Below are 14,360 nucleotides of genomic sequence, written 5' to 3' on the forward strand. Positions count from 1 at the left end.
CGCCCACTCCTTTACATCCTCCTCGTTCTTTTTTCGTCGCGCATGTCTTCTCTTTCTTCTTCTTCTTCTTCTTCTTCTTCTTCTTCTTCTTCTTCTTCTTCTTCTTCTTCTTCTTCTTCTTCTACGTCGTGCTTGTCGATAACATCCAAGTCATGACAGGTGCTGGGCGGACATTAAACCTGCTGTTTTCTGTTTCCAAGTGCGCCGCGTTTCACGACTCATTTCCAGGCAGGATCTGGCTGTGAGGAACTGTGCCTGAGGAAATGTCTCTGTGCACTGGGAATTATTTCAGCTCTCCCTGCTGTTGCACCCAGATACACATGCGCTCTTTAACTGGCCCATGTCACCGCAATAGTGTAACTAGAGCAAATAATAATAATTTATTATTATTATTATTATTATTATTATTATTATTATTATTATTATTATTATTATTATTATCAAATATAATTATAGTAAGATTCAAACATGTTAGAATATAAATTGGTTGTGTCAGGCTAAGATATGTTAGATTCAGATTGCAGACTTCTAAATGGGATTTTAAAAAATAATTGTATTTATGTATTACATTTTAAACGGTAAAGCTGTAACACCTGGAAAATGTATTTATGTGCTGGCCACGTGCGCAAACTGATCACTTCTCTAAACTGTGACACCTCAGGATTTTGATTATAAGGTAACTAATGAGGAAGTGGTATCTGAATTTATTTATACATGCATTTTTGTAGCTCAAGTAATTTAATATTATTATGATATTATTTAATCATCCACTGCGATAAATCGAAGGAAATTATTATTTTTTAAATTATTGATATTTTTCACTTCGTCGACACGGAACTTTAACAACCCCTGTGTGTGTGTATCACACACGCTTTGCCGCTCTGTATCCGACATCAGTATCCCAAGTGAACAAGCAGGTTTTCTCCTCTCTGCTGTTTCCTCTGCCAGAGGTCGTGCAGTTCTGTCGCACGGCTTTAGTGACTTCAGTAAAACCAAACGACTAATTGTCACCCTTTAATTGCGACTTAATTTGATCCATCAAGCTCGTGCAAAGCTGTGTAAAATTGTCCCAACATAAATTGTTGCAAACAACAAACCTTTAGTGAAGCGTATTGATTGACGCATGAAAGAGAGATAGAGAGGAAGCACCTGCCACTATCTGTCCATCTCGGGATCATGGACACACCAAGTAGGTCTAATTTCTGAGACATTCATCTGGGATATGTCTCAATTGGGACTGAGATCAGAGTCTGTGATTGTCTATTGGTTTAGATTGGGTTGCTCAGTGCAATTCTGGGAACTTTTATTGCAATCCACAGATTGTAATGATGGAGAGCCCTCGATGTGGCAGCACTGATTACATCAACCAGTCTCTGCGTCTACCTTTCATCTCAGGTATTTATTCGTTCTGTGCGCAAGTCCACAAACAGCTACAGCTTCTATACGTCTTCAGCATTGTTCATATAGGGACGGACTCTCATTTGCAGAAGGTAAGATTAACAATCTGCCTATTTTCTAATTTAGCCCCGGAATCAAATAATTAAGGAATAAATGAGCCGAATAAAAGCTGTCAACGTTGGCGTTAAAATATATCCAGATGTTTACATAATGAGTTAAAATACATTTCTCGTTTCCTATTGGCTGCTGTGGACTTTTGTAATTAGAGATATACCAACTGAGGCTCCTCCTCACCCGTTACTTATGTTTCACGCAAAGTTACCGGTGGTGGAAGAAGTATTCAGATACTTTGCTTCAGTAAAAGTAACAATAATGCAATGTAAAAATTAAAAATGTCACGTGAGTAGTGCTGTTATTGTAATACACTTAAAGTATTAAAAGTAATTAATAATGCCCCATGTTATTATTTATTATTAAGTATTATTATTATTATTATTATTATTACTCATACCCTAATATGTATTTATTCTACAGTAGTTGGTTGTGATGGAGATCATTTGAATTGTTTTATAGGTTTGTTGGGTAGTTTATTCTGACTGCATCATATTTTATAAAACCATCATAAATTTTGTATGTAAATTCTTGATTTGTGAAGTAACTACATCTGTCAGGGTTAAGAAGTGCAATGCATCCCTCTGAAATGTAGTGGAAGTATAAAACATGATTGCACTCAAGCAAAGTAGTTGAATAAATGTACTTAGTTGGATTCCTTTCACTGCTATATACAGTCAAAGCCACATTACACTGTAATTGTACATCATAATGTTAAACATCATTGTGTTAAATCTAATTCATGTTTTATATTGAGACAAAATGTGACAATTCATGATTTATATTTACTGTTTACACTGATGGGTTTTTAGATAAAAGGAAGGATTCCTACTAACAGACTTCCAGAGCAACTTTCAGATCCTTTACTTAAAAAAATAAAAATAAAAAACAGCAATGTAAAAATACAAGTAAAAGTCCTTAACATAAGTAAAAGTATTATCTTCAAAATATACAAAGACAAAAGTGCACATTATTCAGAATCGCCCCTTGGGGAGTGTTACATTACTGTATCAAATTATATATCATATTATTGGATTATTATTACTGATACATTGACATTGATGCAGCATTTTAATGTTGTAGTTGGTTGAAGCAAAGCTAATCTATAACAACGCATCATATTATATATTATAACTCGTGTTTTGTGTGTAAATGCAGACCTGCAAGGAACTTTAGCTGTCAAATAAATGTATAAAGTAGCATATGTTGGTATACAAGCAGCTCAACACTGGACCTAAATACATTGGAATACAGAGTAAATGTCCTTGGTTACTTCCCACCACTGCAGCTGACAATAAATCACACTCATGTGTCTGCACACTGTGATCACTATCAGCATGTGCTTTCCAGCATGTTCTTATGAGAACCATCTCTGTGACATATGGAGATGCTTCCTCCCACAGCCACACCTGACTGATCCTCTCCTCTCTCTGCACAGATGATATCACACGGCTAACTGCGACAAGATTCCCAAAAGGCTCTCCTTTACAGTGAAACATGTCATCTGACCATGTCGCCCGGCTAAACCCAAATATTGTGCATTGTTGTTAAAGAGAGGTCAGGCAACTTGTGAGTCGTGTATTTCAGGCTGTGTTCTCTAATTAAGTATTCATGAAGCAGCAGTGGGAGCAAAGTATAGGTTTACACGACACTGGTGGTTCCGACGGCATCGCCCCCTCCCCCCCTCCCATGTGTAATGCTCGGCTTTCCCCATGCCGGCAGACAAGCCATCATTCCTAGTGTACTTCCAGCAATGATATCAAAAAGGTTTTTTGGTCAAGCCAAAGAGAGGTCACTCTAATAATACCCAAGGTCAGTGGTGGGAGCCAGCGAGTCTCCCAGTCATTATTCATTTGTTCACAGAGTTAATGACAGTTGCAGGGGGACGAGAACTTGGAGCCAGTAGCCATGTGATGTCACCAACACATGCCAAGGGATTAGGAGGGCAGGCAGGGGACAAGAAGTGTGTATTATACAGGGTAAAAAACACACAACAACCTTTACTGCTCTGTCACCCAACTCCTCATGTTAGCTGCTGGAGTTATGACAAATACACAGGGATGTCACACAATTATGACAAGTGGCTGATATTGAAGCAGACAACATGGCCAAATAAAAGGATGAAAGAAACCTTTACAATTGTTTTTTTTTTTACTTATTCATGTCCATCATGTCCAAGTTAAATGTTCTGTTGGGAGATATTTAACATATTTAATATTCTGGGTTTGATGATTTTAAATGAGTAAATGACTAGTATTATGGATGTTTTCATGGGGGGGGGGGGGGACGTGATTCAGCAATTTCAGTTTCTCTCATTTAAAAGCCTTTTTCTTCAGTAGTTCATAGTCGCCACATTATATACAACTCTGTTGTATGAGCACAGCAACAACACCGGCGGACAAACTGGAGCCCGTGGCTTTCACACAGAGAAAATGAACAATGAACACACCTTATTCAGTCAGTGGGCAGGCAGCGCACAGTGAACAATGAACCCCTCCCTCCTGTCTAGCACCATGTCTGATAATGACCACATCCTCCACCACTGATAGCGCTCTTCTTTTATGACCTACATGAGCATAAATACAGCTCAAATAAAACATTTCAGGAGGGATATTGAGAATATGATCAGCTGTGCGTGTGTAACGACAGAAACTGTGTTTTTGCATGTTTTCATAATGTTTATGAAAGAAAAAAAAGCCACATGTTGCATATGTACCTTCTGGTCACTTGATCCATAAAGCGAGACAATTTTACTTTCTGCGCCTTAAAGAACGCTCCATATGTTGTTTTGTCTAAACAAAATTTAGTCAAACTCTTTGTTGCAAAGCAACTATTCAAAGGAGTTGCTCTCTTGTTCTTTCAGTTACATCTGCTGAATAATTAGCAAGAAAATAATATGCATTTTGACTAATTATACTGCAGGAATCCACCAGTGTGGCCTTTGTCTCAGCACCTAACATGTAGATAAAGTATATTCCCTGTTTTTGCATAAGGTCAGAGTATAAATATGAACCGCATTTTGCATTACTTTCAGATGAGTGAAGCTGTCAGACAAATAATATGAGCTTTCAGTCCTACTTTCTGCCACTTATCCCCCATTCTAGGACCAAGGGGTCATGTGAAAATTGAAAGTGACAGTCAAACCAGCATGTTGAACAGGCTGATTGGACTAAGCTGTCACGGCCCAGATCAGAGCTCTTTAGCACCAGGTCTATGAGAGGTCTTTCTGTCAGAGCAAATGGATCCTAATACAGGCCAGTTAATAAGGAAAATACAATCCTGCCAAGGAAAAGACAGTATTACGAGTCCATGAGTGGAAACATAGAGTCTGAACAGCCACAAAAATGCTAGATTATGCTAGAAATTGATGTGATGAGTTCTAAATGATCAACACATGTAATTAACAAGAAAGAAAGAAAGTTTTAGTAAGTTGTCTAAAAAACTTTGAGGAATACTGTTAATAACAAAAACAAAAGCTCCAGAGTTCACTGAGGGGCTTTTCTCTGCGACAGGATTCAGCTCTCATTTCCAGTTTCAGATGAATGAAGTCCAGTGGTTTTTCCTTTGTGGTCGTTTGAATGAAAATGTTTGTATCACCTGTTTTGCGGATGATTTAATGAGCGCGTGATGCTGTCACATGAAAGAATTTTTACTTCATCGAAAGCATTCCCTGTCAATTTATATTTTGTTTCATATGCAGCATTGCATGAAGCTCAGTCGAAAGCAATCAGCTCGCCGTCATCCATTCAGATGATAATAAATCACGTCATTATCACTTTTACTTGGGTCCATCTTTGAAACAGAGAGAATGAAATATTTTTGTCAGGTGGAAGAATAACTTATGATCCTTTTATGTCCTGCTGAGAACCCTTGAAAATAATAATACACCACAGCAGAAGCACATGAACAACTGAAAGGCGCCAAGTGTTATAAATCTGATGGGATTTGCATATTTTGCCTCCCCAGCAAGAAGCAGAAGAAATCACATGACATGTGAAAAAAAGAAGCAGTTAGAAAACACACTCAGAAGTTAGGGTTCACATTAAGAAGGATATGTTTCTCCAGAACTCACTTGTGATTGAAAACGTGAGGATTTCAAGGTAAAAAGCTTTTTGAAGAAAAATGATTCTTTTTTTTTTTATTCTTGTATCCGAAAGACTCAAAGTCAAGAGAATTATCAATCAAATAATCAGACATAATGTGCTTATTTGACCTTTGTCACTCTTCTGTTTGAGCATAACAGTTTCTCTTTAGTTCACTTCAACACATTTACTTTATTATAGCGTTAAAAAAAAAATGCTTCAAGAGCCTTTAATACAGTGAAGCCTTGGCTGTCAAATAATGTTAGACCTTGCTGACGGAGCACTGCCACACAAGTTAGAAATCAAAGTGTCAAATGTTGTCTCGGGAAGTTTGAAGATTAGGTTATGTGTTTAAAGAAAAAGTTGTCAAATCTTTATAATTTATAATGTTCAATGTATTGATGTGAATCATGCTGGTAAGTATATTATTGTTACTTTTATATCATGTAGAGGAAGTCAGAAAACCTTAAAAGACTGACTCATATTAGTTCAGTATTTTTCATATATAAAGGTTTTTTAAAAAGCCAGTAGAACTTTCCTGGACTGTAATGACAAAAATAAAAGCTTCCTCCTTATTTAACAATATAAAATGTTTCCCATCAGCCTTTAAGATGCAAACATACAAACTTAAAAGAGACTTCACAATGTTGGCTTTTGTCCAATGCACTACAACTGCTTACCTTGCAGCAGACACCACTCTGTGTCGATTTACATGCGTGTGTAATTAAATGTAATTAATAACGATTTAATAATAATGCAGCTCACAAATTTAATCAAATGTTATCCTTAAATCAAATTGTGGATATTAGATTTCCTTGGCTTCACAGTTTAAATCATTGGTTATTATCAGACACTGTGCCTCCACCATCCCCTTCAAACAGCATGAGACAAACACATTATTATTATTATTATTAACAAATAAATATAAAATACTGCAAGATTTAACTTGTCCACCCATTTTCTCTCCTCTACTGGTTACATTAACACTTTAAACTTGTTCTGGTGTGCAATGGAGCAACTTTCCAGTCGATGGAATCATCTGTAGACAACTCTAATAGTTTGATCCTTTAAAAGGGACCCAGACTCAGCAAGTGATCACCACAAAATAAAGCTACAGCAAAACCTTCTGTTTGGCTCAGGCTTCAGAAAAAGGATCAAAAGTTGTTCCAAAACCCAGCAAAGTGACTTATATACTGAAAATTAATAACGACGTGTATAACAGTCTTAATTTAAATCCTTATTTATGTTTCCTTGTGCCTAAACAGTGCCAAAAGGATTCATAAGTGTTCTGTGTTAAATGAGGGTTTCCACATTTTAACTATAAAGGTTGTCCAACAGCAACAAACTGAATCCTTTGGAGAGTCATGAAAGACTTCAGAGTTGTTTTCCTTCACTCTTCCTTTCTGTCGACACACACAGCAAATTAGAGGAGAGTGTGGAGCAGGTTTTGTACATTAAATGTCCTCACATACACACAGAGAAACATTAGAGACACTGTTGCTTTAATTGTGTGATACATGTTTAAATGTAAGAACAAAAACTTGGGCTCTCCTCCTTCCTCCAAAGGATCAGGTAAAAAGGCTCGTCTCCTGCCTTCCAAAACGCATGCGTCCCATGTCCATCCCAACATCACAATTCTCCAACCCATGTTCTCCCTTTTTTTTCTGATTCCACTGATCTGAGCTTGAAATGCGAAGGCAGCAAAGCACTAAGCCTTCAAACGTGTGATTTTTTCAAAAGATCTCTAGAAGCAATCTCTGCCTGACTGACCCCTGACAGCTGCAGATCTCTTTATTTCTCTCTCTGCTGGCACTTCATTTGGTAGAAAAGCTCTCAGATTCACACCTCTGTCAGACAGCACAAGTGTTTATTATGTGCATACACACAGAATATCCCATATAGTGCACACCTCAAAGGCATGCAGTCTTTTGAAATAAACATCCTGGATTTTTTCAAACAACAACATATAAGTTACATTAATTTATGTTGCTTTTTCCCCCCCTCATATTTATTGCACAACAATCTTATTCCTTGCTAAACTCAAAGTGATTAAATATTGTCGTAGAAACATGATTTGTGTTTGTATTCTTTCCAGAGCCATGGAGAAAACCCAGTTCGATCCACGAGATACGATGAGCCTGAACTGTGTCCTCTGGCTCCTCTGCTCCTCACTGCAGACACATCAAGTAAAATGGCTTTGACTTCCTCCTCATGTTTGCATTTCTTCTTCTTCTTTTTTATTTCACAGTCAAAACCACAAGATTTTACACTTTAAAATCACCACAACTCCAGGGGGAGGGGGGGGGGGGGGAGAACTGATAGCAGTGTGTGAATTATCTAAATGTGCAACATTGTATGATAACATGGTACAAAACAGATGATCTGCAAAAATACATACATACTGTGAGTAGCAGTTACATTTAAATTCACTCTCTCATTGTGTTAGTTTATAAATATCCACACCACAACAAAATTACCTGAACAATAGCATGTGTTCTTATGTGAAGTTTGTCTTGTTTTATTATGGCAGCTTTTCCTCCGCCACTCGGAGTGCAGGCTGTGCTGGTGCCTCCCTCTCTGGAAATGAGACTGCAGGCTCTATCATTAGATCGGATGGCAAGTCTTTATGCAAAGTGTTTTGCATAATTACATACCAAAGCCAGAATAGCCACCCTCAAATTTTATGGGTCACAAAGCATCAACAATTGCTGCATTATTGTCCACCAAAGTCCAGCCCCACCAATGACAAGGAACGAAAAAGAGAAGAAGAAGAGAGGGAAAGAACTCGTCTGCTTAATCTAAGCTTGGGAGATTGAATTTTCATTCTAATAAAAAGTAAAGAAGATTATTTCCAACTTGTTTACATATAGTTGTAAAGTTCAGAGGACTTGCCAAGGCTTCAGGGAGCTTGATCACGAGGTCCACAACATGTGAGCATGATGAAGTGGCTCCAGTAAAGTCCTTCATATTTCTAACCTTCTGCACGGAAGTTCTATTTAGAAAAAGGAAACTTTAAAAAGGAAATGTATAAGTTGTTGGCATGATTTTGTTAATTTTATTTAAGTATTTATTATGCAAATACACAATATTAGCACTGAAACGAGTGCAGGGAGTGTGTGTGTATATGTAATACAGTAGTTATAGTAATTGTATCTAATATTGTTAATTATTATTAAATCTGTTTTACTAAATATATCGAGCCTGCGGGAGATTTATTTTAGCATCCTTCAGTTCATTATCACCGTTGGTAATTAAACCAGTTTAGCTGAGTGTGAAACTTTAATTTACAATACATTTTTGCTGTAGTAAAGTATAATTAGAGGACATTTAAAAAATATCCGATGACATTACTTGCATTACCCCTTTTGAAAAGTACAGAAGAGTAAAGCATAGCGATTAAAAAGCGAATTAAAAACGAAAGCTATTTCAGAATTACCTTGTTTTATTTTTTAGTAATGTAGAACACAAAATATTATTGTAGCACAGGGAATAATATCAGTATTAGGAATTAATAATAACATCGTACTGGTTTTACATTTTGTTTTATGAGCGAATATCCGCCGTTAACAAGCCGTTGTCATTACCAGCTCCAGCAGAGAACAGGGTCACAGATTAAAACAGAAACAAGGATTCCTTACAAAGAAATAAATGAATTAAAAGAGTTTAAAAGGCTAGTAACAATAGAACGTGGTTTTAGTTTTACAACGTGAAAAATGCTGTGATAATACGGTAACTCAGATAGTGGGCGAATAAGGTTCAGATATTTCGATGGTTTGTGAGAAATACTCTTTTTATTGAACATAAAAAGTATTTGATGGTCTTGAAAACAGATCTATTTGACGTCTAAAATAATATTCGATAAATGAGACACAGCCTCATATGACAGATCAGACTTATCACTGAATATTTGTCAAGAGCATGAGGATTTAAAAAGAAAATCGAAATATCACCGATGATGACGGCTCTGGAGACTGCAGTTATGAGGTATTTTAAACTTAATGTGCGACATATAAACGAACTGAACTTTATCTTCACTGTCCCCTTTGTCTTTTGTGTTTTATCTTGTATTTTATTTCCCCTTAAACAACCTTTATTTTTAATTGATCATTAAATAAGTGATATAATTAGTCATATTCTTCCAACATGTCTTTGTACAATGTCAATAACAATTGTCAATAAAATATGTGAAACCAACAGCTCAAACTGTCTCACAACACTGCCTTTGCATTCTTCTAATATTACAAAAAAAATGTTTTGATTGAGTAATTTTGTAGAGGGAAAAAAATAAAAGAAACCCAGTTAGACATGTAACACATAATAGCCAGTCGGGGCACCGGAGCACAGCTGAGGTTAAACGTGCAGAATAGCGCCATCTCGCTGTTGTGGGCAGATATTCCTGCACTTTTTTCTTCTTCTGCTGAGACCCTCCGTGAAGATTTGTCCTTTCATAAGGTTGACCGATTTCTGTGTGCATAGCCAGCTATGACAACAGCCTGCATGCTGCTGTCTTTTGGCGGCCACCAGTTATATGTGTTATCGCTGTTCATTAGTGCAGGGGGTCCCGGAGCGGGTCCCGGGACCTGAGGGGGTCAGTGAGAGGATGGCGGGTGGGGGGTGGGGGGATGCAGCGCGTCCTCAGCAACTTGAGAAGTAGGCCTACTGTCATTTTACTGAATCTAATTCAACAAAATGATCACAAGTACACTAGTTCCCAATCTGAGGTCCCGGAACGCTCGTGGGTCACCAAGGGAGATAAACAGTGTCCTCCGGAAATCAGAGGAATAATTTAATTTCTCTTGTTGGTCATGATGGGATTGCAGTTGCGCATTTACAGGATGTATAAAATGTGTTGATCCTGGATTTCAGCCCCTCGACAGTGTGCACGAAATCCCATCAAGTCACGGAAAATGTCAGATGTGGGTCCCTGTGACAAAATTATTATTAAACGGAAATCCAGGGGCTGCAGCGCGGAGCCTGTCTGCACGGGGTGTTCTTGACATGAGAAGGTGTGGGAGCGAAAGAGCCCTAATGTTAGGGCAAGAGAATAGTTACTCACACACTTATTGTCTGCACAATTAACATTGTTTGGTTGGCTTGAACATGAGAGAAAGAAATTATATTAAAAATGATGTGGACTAAGTGATATATTTAAAAAGAATTGAGGGGAAAATACAGAAAGGAGTAAAAATAATCAGCATTACCGGAGCTGTGGAGATTCCCAGCAAACCGTGAGTGTGTGGTGGTTGGCTGTGAAGTCAACATTAAAGTGATTTATTTATTTTAGATTTATTTAAACATGTTTTATACCACGCGACAATAAGAATATTTATTTGAAGAAAACCAGATTAAGAATTCAAATATCCAACTTCCAAAACAATTAAGGCCTGTAGGTCAAATAAGCGCATGTGAATAATGCGTTAGAATGCGGTTAAAGACATACAGAAGTTAAGCTTAAACTTTGTATTGTTCTGGTGTTCGGTCGGAGTTCCCAGTAAGATGCCCAATGAGCTCTTTTCTGCAGAAATGTCAGGCGCACCCCCTGTGCCATTTAACTGAACAATGTTGTGTCTGCACTGAGCAGCGGAACAACATGTACAACTACCTACACAAGGAAACAAGAAAGCTACATATAACTTCAGGAGGCTCTGCTTTTTTGATGAACATATTTCTAATGATAAGACCTTTTTGGTATACTGAAAAAAATCCGCATGGAATTGTACACGAGGAGCTTTCTATTCATTTACAGGAAAAGTTAGAATTCATTTTATCTGCCTTTTCTTCACCTGTGGAATATGTGAACGTGCAGCCTGCTGTTCATTGTGTTGGTGGTGGAAATGATGATGATGATAATAACAGTGAGAGTGATGAAGACTGGACCAGAGATAACGCTCAGGGTGTGAGTTTTTTTTTTTTTTAAAGCACATTTAGTCTACCACCAGCATCGATCAGAATTACGCCAAATTAATTTCACAGTTTGAGGGAGCTTTGCCAAGTGCGTGTTTCAGGTTTTGGTAAACCACACACACACACACACACACACACACGCGCACCCCCACACACGAGAAAGAGCAGGAAGAAAATAGAACCGGTCTCCATCAGCGGCGCGTGAGGGCAGAGCCGTGTGGACTGACACAAGCGAAGCATGGCAGGCCTGCCCGCCTAATTAATGCAAAATTGATTAAACATTTAGTACTTATTTGTGCAATTTATGCGGCATTTTACGTCTGCATAAACTCATGTCCAATGTCTTCAATATTGTCAGCATCACAGGGGAAAGCATCATCATCATGTGGCTTGAGCTGCGCACGCACGCACGCACGCGGGAAGCACCTCTGCGCACTCATGTATGTGCAAAGAGTCGAAAGATGAGTAAACAGACCCTGCGCCATTGACATTGTCAATTAAGATGTCTTAATCAGCCATTTCTTAGTGACACACACATATACACACACACACCCACGCCGAGGAGCCTCCAAACAACGCACGTGATCTCTAACTTAATGCGTGCATAAAAGCTGAGCTGTGGTCACATTCAGGATCCTTCTCCAAACTACTTGAGAGTGACGAGCCTGTAACATTAATACTGCGACCCCTGGAAGACTGACAACCACTGCGGTGCACCTAATGGGGATCTTAATAAAGTATCTATGTACCCCAAGTAACAAATCGATACAAGATGTAGGCCTATATCGATCAATGCCTATGAAGTAGTCCTGATGAAATAATGCGTTAGGGTTTTGGGAGGCTGAGGCGGCTGTCTAATATCCAGGAGAGTGTTTGCGGTCTCTGCAAATCATCCCCCTGGCTGACCGCTCGTCTCGGTCCTCCCTTCTGAGTGTGTGATCGTGTATATTAAGACAAATGAAACCGCATGCTTTAAAAAGGTGCTCCCTGCCCCACTGGCCTGCTTCTTCGGGAATGTTCGGTTCGGCTATACATTCATTTTGTAATATAGTAAACAATAAGCACCAGTCACGCTTACTCAGTGGTCAAATAATAGCTTGCGTCTGAATTTATTTGGCATGCAATATTCAAGCTATCAGAGGAAATGTTTGGCTGCTCCACTGGCATTGAGATAGGCTCACCGTGAGCGCGCTTGGGTTGAAAGAAAACCGAAATAGGTTTCTCAAAATGGGGGGAAATTCAACATGGAGTGTATTCCCACTCTTGCACTACATCAGCTGCAGTTGTCTTTATCTCCCCTATTTATATCACCACAAAGCGCTGCTCCTCTTTTGAAAGTCTGGCAGTGTTTTTTCTTCTTTTTTCTCTCCACTGAACTTTGCCATGTTGGTGTTGATTGGTCCTTCTTTCTGCATTCTTTTTCTCAATTTCTCTCAAATGTAAACTCCATGAAGAGTAAAGGTTTGTTTAAAGAGGACACATCCAGTAGTATAATATTCTTGTTTAAAGGGGCTATAATGATCAGTAGTTTTCATTTGTGACCGGTGTGTTGCTGACACGTCTGTATACACTACACGCACTCAGGAGGTCGGATGCAGTGTCTATAATATTTTCTCTACAACTTCCAAACCCGCTTATATCCAATATCAAGGGACACAAAAAGGCGCTGATGTTGTCAACAACATGATAATATTTTTTTTGCTCAGTATTATATATTATAGCCGTGGGTCATATCTGATGTGCAACAATTTAGAGAAAAATCCAGGGTTATTCCATAATGTTATTTCATTTTAATACAAGCCTCCCAAATAGATTCCAGGCTTTTTATGTAACCTCTGCTCCTTCTGATCGTGTTAAAAACTAAAACATCACATGTTGACTCTCCTCTCGGCAGAGGTGTCCAGTGGCCCTACACTATCTCCTCCACTCACACAGACAGACGCAGTGGGATACAGAGTGGATGACAGGTGCTTAAAACACACATTACTTGTAAAGTTACAGCCTAATAGCAGTCGGCAGCTGCTGTCGTAGTTGTGCGAGGAGGCGCCTGCGTGTGCAGCGCGGGTCGCTTTTCCCTTTGTGTTAAAGTGAGCCGAGGTCTCCGAGGTCTTGGAGCTACAGTTCCGGGGTTAGCGGGTAGATGGCACACTTTTCTTACATTTATGGGTAGAATGCAGGAAGCCTTGTGCACTAAGTAGAAGTGAAGGGACATTTATTTGAATGGAAAAAAGATAAAGTGGAAGAATGTTCAGAAAAACAAAAAAATAATTATACTTTCTTTTAAAACAAAAAAAAAGAAAATGAAAGAGAAACATTTTTTGATGTTAATTTAGGCTTTATCACGATTTTATTGTCACCTTGTTAGAGAAGAGAAATGGCAATACAAGTAGCAGTAATAATAATAATAATAATAATAATAATAATAATAATAATAATAATAATAATAATAATAATAATAATAATAATAGAATATTGATAATAATGTGTGTCTTTAAAGCAAGTGTACGAACATAAGGAACATATGCCCCATCTTGCTAAACGTTTGACTTATAGGACACATTGTAAATGAGCTGCGGTGCCTCAGCGTATATATACAATAAAGCGCATGCTGCATGGGCTAATTTGTCATAGTGATAGTGCCAGGGTGCAAATAATGTGCATATTTGTCCCTTTACTGTGCGGGCGTGCATGTGTGTGTGCACACGTATGTATGCGTGTGTGCACACGTATGTATGTGTGTGTGTGTGTGTGTGTGTGTGTGTGTGTGTGTGTGTGTGTGTGTGTGTGTGTGTGAAAGAGACATAGGAGGAGCGAGACGGCACACCATATTCTTATCTTATTAAACAAATAGCCCTACTAATAGCC

The 14,360-nt window shown here is 38.4% G+C and overlaps 1 long non-coding RNA gene across 1 annotated transcript in view; it reads left to right on the forward strand.

The window, feature by feature from the left end:
- Nucleotides 1-9,788, forward strand: part of LOC115010241 (uncharacterized) — a 107,896-nt gene extending 98,108 nt beyond the window's left edge. Inside the window, exon 6 of the long non-coding RNA XR_003832433.1 lies at nt 7,687-9,788. This is a non-coding gene — a long non-coding RNA (uncharacterized LOC115010241). The remainder of the gene's footprint in view (nt 1-7,686) is intronic.
- The last annotated feature ends 4,572 nt before the right edge of the window (nt 9,789-14,360 follow it).

The sequence above is a fragment of the Cottoperca gobio genome, chromosome 6 (assembly GCF_900634415.1).
Source record: "Cottoperca gobio chromosome 6, fCotGob3.1, whole genome shotgun sequence".
NCBI classification, from domain to species: domain Eukaryota; kingdom Metazoa; phylum Chordata; class Actinopteri; order Perciformes; family Bovichtidae; genus Cottoperca; species Cottoperca gobio.